Genomic DNA, 14785 nt, shown 5'->3' on the forward strand with positions numbered 1-14785 from the left:
CCCTCCTACCCACATTGACCTTAATGTCATGGGGGATGTATTGTAGAAGTACTTTCGCCGACTAACATCCTCTCTAAAGTTTCTCCACTCCCAGGTAAAGAATACCCTTAAGGATTCCGGAAGCCGAGGAATGGAGTGGCGGGAGTTGAAAATTGGAGATTTGGCACTGATCAGAGATTGGGAGTGTCCCAAACTTGGACCCCGGTGGAAAAGTCCATTCCATATAATACTGCAAACGCCGACGGCGGTTAAAGTACAAGGTCAGGAACGTTGCATATACCTCAGTGACTGTAAAATATGGCTTCCAAGTCGCAATTAGCCATTTGTGGGCTTTCTTCTTTGTTGTGTGTTACAATCGATTCTTTAGACGGCAACTTGTTTTATCGAGCATACCAACGGCTGCATGGTAACCGTACTGCATGTTATCCTCCTGTACAGTCTGCAGAAGCACTGTTTGTAGCTAAACCATCAGAGCTAGTCTGGATATACCATGATCTAATACTGGAGGACAGATAAGGGGCAGAATGTAAAGGGATCGAGGGACAGTTTCGAAGAGGGACTAGGGGAAAATGTATTGAGAGAATAGGTGATAACTATGCCGCAGACCCTGAGTGTTTGGAGAATCTCGAACGGCATGCAGTGGGGGACGGGGAAGAGTGGGTACCTAGTACACGCTGTCGAAGCACCAGGGGTTATCCCTTCTGTTTCACGGTAAAGGGATGGGGATGTAGTACCCCGGAAAATACCTTGCCTGAAGAGACATTGTTTGGAGCACCGATGTATGATAGACAAGGGAATATTCTCTTGCGAATGTATCCAAGAACATTGCGTGCCCCTCTCTGAGGGAATTCAGGATGTATGTGGATATTGTAATGGGACTCATGTGTCAGCAGTTTCAGGGACTTTTGAATACTCCTTCCTGTATCCCGAGGAGTACTTATGGTATGATAAAATAGTAATTCGTACAAATTTCTCGCTACCGAGCCAAGTCAGAATACGTGTTCTTCTTTAAAGGCGCCTATACTACGGCCACCACCACTCTAACTACCCTCTTTGCGGTAGGAACAATTGGACTACTCTCTGTTCCCTGTCCTCAGAATGCCCACGTTCGACGACGACATACAGCTCGAGCCGTGAGTAAAGAAGTCAGTGCAGACTGCAGGAATCCTGTTACTCTGTGCTCTTCTTTGGGCTATGGGTTTCTGAGCACTCTATCTCTAGCGGTTTGGCAGGAAGCATAGCTGCAAAGAACCGCAAATACCTCACTTATGGGCTAACGGCATTGGAAAACAGTACGGTGGATGGCCTGGAGGCTGTTTGTTACTGCTGAATTATACAATGCAACCCATGCCATCCAGTCTATTAAGAATCAATTGCATGACCTCAGTCAGGTTCCAGGAAACGGGATGGCTAGTTAGGATGGTTGCTGGGAGGATCTTGAGGGTCTTATTTACTGCACGGGCTGATTGTTCTCATCGCTATAACTATTGTTTGTTGCGTCATAATGACTTGCCTAAATGCTGGCTGTAGAATTTTCACGGAAAGGCTGATGATGCCCTTCTCGACCCCCATTTAATTGGCTATCATGATATGTTAAAAGGAGGGAATGATAGAGTAAAGGGATAGGTAAATATCGGTATAGACTAAGCGCAATGATTAGCTAATGGTCAATTACCTTATGAATACCTTATGTTACTGTCGCTGGGCAAGTCAGAAAGAAACTCTACCCAGCAACAGGTGACGTACTAGACATTGTTCTCTGAAAATGCTAGATAAAGGTTCAAATAAGGAATTATCTGGTCATACAAAAGCATCTCAAGGTATAACTAAATATGGGAAGGATAGCGATAGCGTAGAGGACAGAACGTTCGAGAGAAAGGGGAAGGTGTCAATATAAGGAATTCATGTTGTATCCAGGCTAGCTTTGCAGAAAATAATTATAAGTAACCAATGTTGATTTTACATCTAATAGTATATTAGCCTATGATCGAAACTATTCTAAAACTATGTTAACTCGCGTAATTGTGGTATTTCCTGCGTACGTGATGATCAATGTTATAAATTGTGAAGAATTGTGATTCGGGGGAGGGTAGTGTCCGGACTGGCTCCTTAGGAGATTCGTTTGTAACATTTCCCATAGCATGCTACGAATAAAGAGTAAAGTTTGATAAAGTATTGCGTATTGCTTGTTTTATTGTATTCGTGGTACTTGCGCTCTTGCAACGGGTCAATCCGCATTGACACTGTGAGCGGACCAGACAAATCAGGTGACAGAAGTATGTGTAGGTGAACATTTTGTGTCCAGTGACGATAATGTCATTAGTTTCAAGTTAATTATGGATAAGGACAGCTCTGGTCTTCGAGTTCAGGTTCTAAATTGGAGAAGGGGCAATTTAGAGGAAATGTGAAAAGATCTGGGAAGAACGGATTGGGATAAGTTGTTTTCTGGCAAATATGTGTTCAGTATGTGGAAGACATTCAAAGCGAAATTTTGAGAGTGCAGGGTTTGCATGTTCCTGCCAGGATTAAACGCAAAGTTAACAGACATACGGAACTTTGGTTTTGAAGGGATATTGGCGATCTGGTTCAGACAAAGAGAGAGGTGTATAGCAGGTATAGGCTACAAGGAAAGATGAGGTACTTGAAGAGCATAGAACATGAAAGGGAACGCTAAAGAAGGAAATCGGGAAGGGAAAAGGAGACATGAGGTTGCTTGGTCAGATAATGTGAAGGTAAACCCGAAGGGTTTCTACAAGTATTTTAAGAGTGAAGGGATAGTAAGGGACAAACTTGGTCCCCTAGAAGTGCGAAGTGGTCGTCTATGTGTGGAGCCTCACGAGATGGGAAATATCTTAAACACTTTTTTTGCATCAGTATTTACTCAGGAAACTAGCATAGCGTATTTGGAAGGAAGGGAAACAAGCAGCAGTGTCATGGAACATATAGAGATTAAGGAGGAGGAGGTGCTTGCTGCCTTACAGCGAATGAAGGTAGATGAATGCCCCGGGCCTGACATGGTATTTCCTCGGAACTTGAGAGAGACTACTGTAGACATTGCAGGGGCCCTGGCAGAGATATTTAAAATATCCTTAGCCACGGGAATGGTGCCGGAGGATTGGCGGGTAGTTCATGTTGTTCCGTTGCTTTAAAAAGGCTCCATAAGTAAACCAGGCAATTACAGGCCGGTGAGCCTGACATCAGTAGTAGGTAAATTATTGGAAGGTGTTCTGAGAGATCCGATATACAAGTATTTAGACAAGTATTTAGATTAACGATAGACAGCCTTGCTCTGTGCGTGGTAGATCGTGCTTAACGAACCTTGTAGAGATTATTGAGGAGCTTACCAAGAATGTAGAATAAGGAAAGGCTGTGGATGTTCTCTACATGGACTTTAGTAAGACATTTGACAAGGTCCCACATGGGAGGTTAGTTCAGAATATTCAGAAACTAGGTATCCATGGAGAGGTTGTAAACTGGATTCGACTTTGGCTGTGTGGGAGAAGACGGAGAATGGTAATGGATGATTGTTTATCAGACTGGAGACCTGTGACTAGTGGTGTGCCTCAGGAATCTGTGCTGGGACCATTGTTGTTTGTTGTCTATAACAATGATATAAATAATAATGTGCTAAATTGGATCAGCAAGTTTGCTGATGACACTGAGATTGGAGGCTTTGTAGACAGCGAGGAAGGCTTTCAAAGCTTGCAGAGGGCTCTGGACCAACTGGAAAATGGGCCTGAAAATGGCAGCTGGAGATTAATGCAGACAAGTGTGAGGTGTTGCATTTTGGAAAAACAGATCAAGGTTGGACATACACAGTAAATGGTAGGGCACTGAGGAGTGCGGAGGAACAAAGAGATCTGGAAGTTCAAATACATAATTCCCTCAAAGTGGCACCACAGGTAGACAGGTTTGTAAAGAAGGCTTTTGGCATCCTGGCATTCATCAATCAAAGTGTTGAGTATCGGAGTTGGGATGTTATGGGGAGGCTGTATAAGACATCGGTGAGGCCAAATTTGGAGTATTGTGTACAGTTGTGATCAACTAACCATAGGAAGGAAATCAGTAAGATTGAAAGAGTGCGGATAAAATTTACTGGGATGTTGCTGGGTATTCAGGAGTTGAATTACAGGGAAAGATTGAACAGGTTAGGACTTTATTCCTTGGAGCGCAGAAGAATGAGGGGAGATTTGAAAGAGGTATACAAAATTATGAGGAGTATCGAGACAGCAAATTTGAATAGACTCATTCCTCTTAGATTAGGAGAGATAAATACGTGAGGACATGGCTTTAGGGTGAAAGGGGAAAGGTTTAGAGGGAACAGTAGGGTGAACTTCTTCACTCACAGAGTGGTGGGAGTGTGGAACGAGCTACCATCGCACGTGGTAAATGTGGGATCACTCTTACGTTTTGAGAATAAATTGGATAGGTACATGGATGGGAGAAGGCTGGAGGGTTATGGACTGGATGCAGGACAATGGGACTACAGGAATAATGTTCTGGCACAGACCAGCAGGGCCGAATGGCCTATTTTCTGTGCTGTAGTGTTCTACGGTTCTATGGTTCTATATATTTTTTTTCTCTTTAGATATCGTATTTGGTCACTCTCGAAAGAAAATCTGAGCTTATGGAACAGAGTTAACCAACTCATATTTTTATAGAAGATCTGTTTTACACACAGGGAAACAAAGGAATTGCACATGTCCACGAAAGCCGTTGGGCGTGTTTTTTTTTTTTTTTGTAGTAGTAACCTGGCAGAGAAAATGTTGAAGGGAGCAAAAACACTATAGATTGCAGTAATTATGATGCAATTATGTTGCACTTTATCATCCACTGCATTTTGCAGAACAAGTGCTGCGATTGAAAGAAGAAGGTAAAATAAAGAATTTTTAAATATTACCTCTGTGTAACTTAAATAAAGTACGTCAATCCAAGCGTAATACTTATGTGAATTGTGAACTGTGAATTGTGAACTTTAGGAAGAAACCATCAAGCTATTCTGGCTTATATTCTGGTAATTCGGTTATTACCAATGCATACAGACAATGATTCCGCTGTGCACAAACATTAAAAAAAATCCTTTTGGTTTTATCTAGAAATTGTTGGACAACAATTCAAAATGCTTACTTTGTAGTTCTGATTTGAAGTCCCAAATAACTTGCAAATGAGATGAAGTATAAAGGATACATTGCCTACTTACTCAAATACGCATTGAGTTTTATGCCATGTCACATGGTCATTTCTATGATGCTAGTAACAAAATGCAGATGTTGACACAGAGCTTCGATTGTCGTGCCCCTACACTATTGAAGGTGTTCTCTGTGTTTTTATTTACTCTGTAGAAGCTAAACAATTTCAGAAAATGGCAAGTACGTACAGGAATATTCATTTCAGAAGAAAAGTGAAATGCCAGCGTGATTAATATGCAAACGCATTCCATGTATTGTACTTCTTCAAGCATGATTTGATTTAATATGCGACGTGAGCATGACATCAGCAATAGCGAAAACTGTGTGTTCTTAAAGGACACGATTTCTGTATAATTAAGTTTAGGAGATCTGCACGGGATATTTCCAAGTTTCAGAAGTAAGTAGGTTCCCTAACAACATTTTGATAATGACGCATTTGCAGGTTTGCAGAACTGACTATACCTTATGGAAGATTGTTAGGGATGCATCACATTTTATGAATAGCGCTAACTCTCCGCTCCTTGTCTGTAGCAGACGATACACATGCAGTCGTTTTGTCTGAGATATTTGTAGCCTCAGCAATAGCAAATCACTGTATGATTTTCTTGATAATTAAAACCGGCCTTTCTATTTTAAAGAATTTTAAAGCAGAGGCATGTCCCTATAAATTAGGTAATATTTGCAGTGTAAAACATAAATAGATTTCTCCTAGGTTAATATCGGAAGACCATGAAAGTAAGCTATTTGAGACAACATTATCTCATCGACCTAACTGACGCAGAACTAAATACAGAAGTTCAGAACTTGAATTCTACAGAATACATGCAGTTGTGCTTTGAATTATTTAATGAAGATGGATTTGCATTTGTGAACAAAGTGGAGAACTGATCAACATTGCATCCTGAGAATTTGATCCAGTGAAAATTCTGAATAAAACGGCAATTATACTGACCACAATCCTATGAGGCTAGTAAAATATCAGTTGACTCATCAACATCCGTGAAAGAAGGAACCATAGCTTTTTCGCAATCAGCCCTATAGGTGCTCCATTGTGCTAGAACCTTACCCGCCACGAATCTGCATTGACGCTAGGTGTTATTTCCATCAACATGGATTACTCATGAAAGGCCAATCTAACCAGCAGAATCGGCAGAACAACATCACATTGAGGAGTTGAACTATTCCTTGATTTTACTTGTCGTACTCTGGTGTTTTCTAGCGTAAGAGTGAACGTGCAGCTGATTACTGGAATATAGAACATTGCACAGCAGAACATTGTTGAAATCGAGTGTGCAATCCTCCGTGTTCAGATCAATATCTATATATAGGTCTGGTCTAGAGTTTTATCTTTTTATCTTCTTCCACTCTGTACCTCAGCAAATGTATCTGTATTTCCCAGATATCAAAATGGAAAAGTGTCGCTCAGGTGAGCTAATTATTGCAACTATTGTTTTCTTGTTTCTTCAGTTGATGTAGTTTGATAATATTCGACGTCTTTAACTAATCATTTCCTCGTGAAAACAGACATTGATAGCTCAGCGGTTAGTAAAATAAAACAACAGATGCTTGAATCGTGAAATAAATAAAAAAAAAGCTGAAAGTCTATTACAAATCTGGTGCTATATCTGCAGTCTGAATTAATACCTTGAACCTTAACTTTGTTTTCTAGCCAGCTATAGCTAGTTTAAAATGCCAAACGTATTCAGTACTTTCTGTTTTATAATACAATGTAAGACCTCAAATAGCTCGTATTGAACTGCTAGAGAGATGCTATGGACACTGCATTAATTGTGGAAGTTTTGTCTTCATGCAGTCTCATTGAAGCAGGAATGCTCCCGGAAGTCAGAAATGTGCAGTTGACTACTCACTCTGCACCTCAACTTTCGTTAAAGTGACAGATGTGTTACATATATTAGACATTGTAGTCAAAAGGGGACACCTCAATATTGTGGTTGTACTAATTCACAGTGCTCACAGTGGAAATTGTTGGGGTTTTTTCTGAAATGCTTATTTAATCTTCAATCAGTGCATGGGCATGTGCATTTGGCAATTCATCAAAGTTCATTTTTAAAAAAGAACAGTTGCTAATGTGTTTATATAATGATCAATTTGCGATCTATTTACCTTTCCTCGAGGTTTGTCAAATATAAAAGGCTAAATAATTAACGAAATCGAAGAGAAGATTGTTTGGGGCGGTGGTCCACCTTCTGCCTGTTCCCCTTTACTGCTGAGCTCATCAGTTCCGGTTGAAGGGCACCGGTGAGAATGTGTCAAAACATCTATCGCAGCTCACGAACTAAACGCTGGCAAAATCTAGTTGCAACATTATGACATGTTGCATGTAGATTGTTTGAAATAGACACATAATCGAAGTGAAACATAAGATACGATGTTGTATCTAACAGGCTGCAAGCTATAATATACATGCCTGACGGAGAAATCATAAACTAAGGATAAATTTCGTTTAATCAATCCTTGGTCACACGGGATTATCGCTTTCAAACGATGCCTATGGCACACATAAATCTGAAGCCTGGTAAAATCATACAACGCAAGTCAAATTATTTCGGCACTGTGGAATTAACTCCTGATATCTGGAATATAGAATGAAGGATTTAACCACTAGTAAAAGATTTTTGAAGAGAAGCCAAATGTATGTGTAACCATCTTGTTGGGCAAGCATGCGTTTGTCTTGAGGAAGTCAGCCTCTGGCCCTTCCAAACTGAGAAACCCCTTTGTGTGGATGCTACGTGATATGTTTCCCGTTTACCAATCCGAACCACAAAATATCTGACAGTGCACGATATCCGATTTAACGATTGAACTTTATAAATTTTAATCTGACTGGAGGGTCAGTAAAGAAAATAGAAAAAGGAAAAGCGCCCATTTTAATGGAACAGTCAAAGGGCATGTAGGAGCTCACAGATTCTTCCATTCGTTCCCCATCGATCCCCACCCTGTATCGCTGACCGTCGGACCCTCGCTCCGAGTCCACTCCGTCCGCCGGTCTACCAACTCGTTCTATTCGCGTCTTCTCTCTTCATCTCTCGCCGACAAAAGACAGCGAAATCCCTGTCCACAGATCTACAGGAAAGAACAACATGCCTGTCATTAAATAGACCGATTTCCAAAGCCCCGGTATCTCTAGTCATAATCCAAACTTTGCTGCTACAGAAAACCATTACCTTAGCAGTGAAAAGTGCAGACAGACAATTACGTTAACAGTAAAACCTTGCAGCGCGTTACACTCTCCCCCTCCAAATTTAGTCATGTCCTCACGACTTTGCGATAATTCGCTAAACTTTCCTGCAAAACACCAAGTCCAATCCAGCTGCAAAAGACAGTGACATAGCTCCCCAAAATTGAAGAGGTCACACTCTGTTCCCTTAGTGCTACGGAAGCCAGCCTTGGTCTACCTGCAGCTCTCGTTCCAAGGGCAGCGGGTGGTTCCGATGGAGAATCTTGACAGGCCCATTCCCATCTTCGGGTTTCAGCCGGAAAACTGATGGGTTTGTCATTTGACCCTCCGCTGCATAGAGCTTTGCCGCCCAACGGTCCACCTATTTATGTTTCCCAGGTACCCCCAAATTCAGGTCGTAGTTGGGAGAATCTCACCTTTTCATCATACCTCCTCTTATTCATTGAATCTTCTTGGCAGCCGCGACCCCAGATAATTCACAAGCACTTTTCAGCTCTCTTCTGATGTCAGATTCCTACTTCAGGTAAGTCTTCGGTGGTATGTCACGCTCGTCAGTCCGAAAACAAAGGTCTATAGGCAAACTCGCCTCGCGCCCAAACATCAGATAACATGGCGAGTAGCCAGTAGCTTTATTTTGAGTACTGTTCTAACTATGAACCAAATGTCGAATATGTTGCCTCCACCTGCTCTTCTTGCTGTTCTCTTAGATCTTGAGCATGCCTAGCAAGGTCACATTAAATCTCTAAGTCTGGGGATCACTCTGCCCAGGATAGGGGATGGTCTTACACTTCAGGACTCCAAGCATGCCCAGTATCTCATGGATAAGTCAGCTCCGAAATCTTGTTCCTAATGACTATGCATCTGCCCGGGAAGGCCATAAAAATGAAATACTTCGCCCATACCACTGGCCACCGTGGACATCCTCTGGTCCTTGGTAGGATAAGGCCTGAACATATCTGGTGTAGTGATCCGTGATGAGTGAGACATTCACTGTGTAGCTGGCATTGGGTGCTATTGACTGGATTTCCACAGATACCAGATCCAGGGGCCCTGCACTTTGCAAGTGGGACAAAGGAGCTGCCCGCATAGACAGCGTCTTCCGCCATATGCATCGAATGCACGACTTGCTGTATTCTTCGACCTCCGACTTCATTCGGGGCCAGTGAAATCGGTCTCTAAGCAATCTATAGGTCTTTTCAACCCCCAAACATCCAGATTCATAATTAAGCAACTTCAACACAATTCTCCGATTCTTCTCCGGCAAAACCAGCTGTCAACTCCGAGGTCAGTCCGGGGGTGAGATGACCCGGTATGGGATCTGGTTCCGCAACTGCAACCGAGACCATTCTCTCAGTAATGGAGGAACTGCCGCGTGTTTTGTCTACCTTGCCTGAGCCATGTCTCCCTTTTCGACCGCTGACTAAATGATGCCGATGCCCGTGTCGTCTCGCTGATCAGCTGCCAAATCCCCAGAACTTAATTCCGGCAGCTGACATGTCTTCAGAGCAGTCAGGTTATCTTGGGGAATGGTCCCCAATTGTCCTGCCTCTGCCTTCACGGTGAAACTGACACATGGCCTTCACCCTCGAAGCAGGAACGTTCTCCCACTTCTCGTTCCTGCCTCTCCCTCATGCGCCCGTCGGAACAAAGCATCAGCTTCAAAGTTCCTGCTCCCACCGGTACTTCAAGCTGAAATCATCGACAGACAATGCCGCCAACCACCTCTTGCTGATCTGCTGGATCTTGAGCATGTCTAGCAAGGTCAGATTAAATCTCTCAGTGTGGCGATTACCCTGCCGAGGATAGGGCATGGTCACGTGAGGATAGGGCACTTCAGCATCCAGTTTCGCCGAAGTCAGGAGATAAGTTAGGATGTCTTTCTCCGTCCCCAACTCAAATTTGGTCCTGTAGGGTTAGTCACTCTGCTTATCCACCACCACCCATTTCAACGCCAGAAGTTCCAACTTGAGCGTGAGATAGTTTTTTTCTTGGGGCGACAGACTCCGGCTGACAAACGCCACAGGCCACAGGCCTCAGGCCGGTGCCCTGATCCTAAAACAGGACGCCCCCTAAGCCCTCTCGGCTGGCATCCGTGTGCAGTATATACGGCAATGCGGGGTCCGCAAAAGGCTGCACAGTCCCTTGGTTAAGCGGCTCCTTTGGCGACTGAAAGGCCTCCTCACATTTGGCATCCCACCTCAGTTCAAAGGGCACTGACGAACTAAGGTACTCTCCACCCTCCTGTCCTTCTTCCCCCCTCCCTTTTATTCCCGAGGGATGATAACCGCATAGAGGCTGATTCAACGGGCGACTCACTTTCGCGTAGTCTTTCACTAACCTCCGATAGTAACCACAGACAGTCTGTGGTTTTGGTAAGTGCTCACCACCTCTACCTTAGCCGGATTTACAGCTTTTTCATCCCGTGTGACTATGTATCCAATTCAGCTAAGACAATTTTGGCAGAACTGGCACTTGTCCAGGGAAAGTTTTAACCCTTCAGCTTTCGGGCGGCCCTACACCTTCAGAAGCCTCGCTTCATACTCTTCCAAAGTGGATGCAAACACAAAATGTCATCCAGGTACACCAATACCTCAAGCAAGATCATATACCCCACCGTCTTCTCCATGACCCGCTGGATGTTTGCAGGGGCTCCCGATTTGCCCTGTGACATCCTTTCGACCTGAGAAAATACCAGGGGCATATAAATGCCGTCCTCTCTTTGTCGGGATCACACATTGGGATCTTCTAATATCCAGTTTTCAAGTACAGCACATTGAACCACTTCGCTCCACTCAGACAGGCCAGTGGTCTTCGGTCCTCGGGACCGTACACTGGTCAGGGACGGTGCTCCTGTTCAGAGTCCTATAGTCCATGTGTGCAACCGTACTTTCCCATTTTTCTTTCGGTCTACTACTATTGAGGACGCATGGGGCCTTCGGGACTTGGTGATGATGCCAGCTACCGCCAACTTACACAAATGATGCCGAGCTTGCTCCAACTCCACAGGGGCCACTCTCCGCGACCTCTCCCTAAACGGGGTGTCCTCGGTCTCCCTGATAGTAGGACGAGTGCTCTTGGAACAATCCACATCAAACTCGTTAGTGGAAAAGACACCTTCCAGCTTCAACATCTTCTCTACCAGCTACCACTCCAAACCCGCAGGAACCCGACTCCACGTCGTGGTCTTCCGGAGCCTCGGACTCAGGCACTCCGGGGAAATTTGCGGATCCGATCACTCTCGCTACTTCCCGGGCCGGACCACCATTGGCTTCGACTGGGTGAAGCATACTGTCGCTCGACTGAATCCGGTATCCGACACAATGCAGCCACACACTTCCTCAAAAGCAGCTCGAAACACTGAGTGCACGGACTATGTTCCCAGAAAACTCTCGCCAGCCTGCTCCTTGCAAGCCCCCATGAGTCTCCTCACAAGAGGTGTGTTGGTCCCCACCAGAATTTAAACACCTCCCTTCTCAACGGCGTCCAGCCAAACAAGCAGCAGTGTGTCAAGAACTTCAGACATTCCCACATCGGCCGCCGAAAACTCCAGCCTCACTGGCAAATAACCGTCGTAGGGCTAATCAAAGGCACTAAGGCCCCAGATCTCCAGTGCACCGAATGGTGTCAGTGGTAACTGTTTCAGATACCGGTTGTAAAACGGACTGTACAACAACGCGACCTGCGACCCGGTGTCGAGTATGGCTTCAGCATAAATACCCTCTATCCGTAGCGACACACTGGAGCATGGTCCCACTAAGCTTTCAGAAATAAAGTCTTTCGCTTTCGGGAGTTCTTTGGTATATTGCGGGGAACGTGTTCCCCATGAGGCACAAGGAAGTCCTCCTCTAAGTTTAGGAAATCTTTGAGCAGCCCCTACACCCCCCCTCCCGCCCCCCCCCCCCCAACCCCGCCACCAGGCCTCCTGTAATTTTGCCCAACGACTCTCTTGCTAAGATACCCAGGAGCTCACTCTCCTTCTCGCGTGAAGCGGCTTCTAGCAGCGCTCCTCACTGCTCATCCCTTGGGGATCCGCCAGCCCCACCCCACTTCAGCTCCATCATATGGGCGAATCACACCCGCTGGTAACAGGCGAGACATCTCAATTCTCAACTCTGCCACGATTTCCTCTACCACTCCTCGGGGCAGGCTATTCGGTGTAATCTCACCACAAGGGGCTACTACAGAGGACTGTAACCTGCTGACGGTACCCTCCAGTGCCTTCGAAGCCAACACTCTCTCCCGTATCTCTCTGAAAAACTCAACAAAAGAGAGTGGAGGCGTGTCTTACGAGACTGTCGGAGACCCCAAACAATCAGGTCCTAGGACTGGGCGTCCTTGGCCATCTGGTCCATTCTTAACTGATCCACCTCAGCCGCCCGAATGACCCTTTGAACCACAAACAAATTAGCTGCCTCTATAGCCGAGAAATGTGAGCAGAAAGCTACTCTCCCTTCTCCTGACGCATGTTCTGCAACCTCGCCATGAGTTCCTGTGGGCTCCCTGTCGTACCAAAAGCGCTCTCCAATGCGCCCAGATAATGGGCAATGTTAGCTGAGGGTTGGCCTGTTTTCACACTTTTCACCATGTCAGCGGATCGCCCTCTCAAAATCTCAACCAAAGCCAGACGCTTTACGTCATTAGAGCACTGCCACTCATCTAACAACTGAGAGGTCTGCTCCGCACTAGTCTGATTCTCCTGCTCCCCTTTAGTAGTGGGCTTCCTTCCGGAGTATAGGTGGAGCCGACCATAGACAGGACTTTGAACCTGAACATTTTTCCATTTATTCGCCAGTGGTAACGGCGGATACTACCTCAGAATTCTCACTTTTCATTGAGTCATGTGGACGAATTAGGCATTCCAAATCCGACCATTCCTTCCTCTCACTCCTCAGAAACGATAGAACACTGTCTTTAAAGTCTTCACCCCCAGCTCCGGAAGCTCAATTTGTGAATCCTCTCCCCGCTACATTCCCCTCTTCCCTGACAGTATGGACAGGCCAGGGCCCCGCTCAGTTGGGGCACCGATGGACGCTGGCAGTTTCACTACTGTTACGTCAGCGCTAGTCTGGACTAAACCAAGGTCTGAGCCCGCCATTTTACCAAATCTCCGCCCTACAAGCAACTTTGCCAACAACTTTAACCATACTCAAAAATCGAATTAACAGCTCATCCGGGGTTAGAATATCTACCCCATTCAACACACACGCATTACTTACCGGTAACCCCATGGAGGCGCACCTCGCTCCACCCCAGCAGCATCCGTACCAGCACAGACTAAAACACACAACCCTCTAGTTCAATGCTCAGGGCAATGACACAGCATCCAACGGCATCATCCCGAGCGATACCCCAACAATTGTAACCCTCAGGTTCGGCCGGCAGTCTTTTGTCCAGGAGGAAGACAGCCTCTGACCCAGCCAAACTGAGAAATATCGTTTGTGTGGACGCTGCGTAATGTCTTACCCGGTTATAAATCCAAACCGCAAAATATCAGACAGTACACCATATGCGATTTAACGATTGAACTTTATAAATGTTAATCTGACGATAGGGGTAGTAAAGAAAATAAAAATGTAAAGGGCCTATTTTAATGAAACAGTCCAATGTGCCCATGGATTCGTCCATTCGTTCCCCATCTACCTCTTCCCTCCAGCGCTGCAAGTCCACTCCGCCCGCCCGTCTACCAACTCGATCCATACGCATCTTCTCTCTTCATCTCTCGCCAAGAAAAGACCGCGAAATAGCTGCTTCCAGACCCACAAGAAAGAACAACATGCCTCTCACCTGATAACCCACATTACACACCCCCGTTATCTCCAGTCATAACCCAAACATTGCTGCCATGGAGAATCCATTACCTTAGCAGCGAATCTTTTCAGTGCGTTCCATATGACAATAAGTTCTTGAGAAATTAACTCAATTATTCTCATTTCAGAAACAGAGTCTCTGAAAATTGAATTGAAGCGAGCAGGTAAAATTGTAGTTCAATAACGTATTATATATAAACCGATCGGATTAAAAAATAGTACCGTGTGTCATCGACTGCAGATGGTTGATGTTTTTCTTGGATTTCAAAAGCAAAGACTCTCAGTCTTTTATACGCAAAGCTAGGAATTATTGTCTGCTGTTAGATCAGGATCAGAATCATAATAATGCTTAATATTACGATCATATGTCAGAAATTTTGTTTCGTTTGCTGCAGTACAATGCAATATAGAAAAAGATTAATTACAATAAGAATCAGACCATAAGATGTAGGAGGACAATTGTGTCATTTGAACCATCGAGTGTGCTCCGCAATTCCATCATGGCTGATCCAATTTACCCTTCAGTTCTAATCTGTTGCTTTCTTCCCGTATCCTTAATGCCTTGACCAGTCTAGAATCTATCAACCTCT

The sequence above is a fragment of the Mobula birostris genome, chromosome 5 (genome assembly GCF_030028105.1).
Source record: "Mobula birostris isolate sMobBir1 chromosome 5, sMobBir1.hap1, whole genome shotgun sequence".
Lineage (NCBI taxonomy): Eukaryota > Metazoa > Chordata > Chondrichthyes > Myliobatiformes > Myliobatidae > Mobula > Mobula birostris.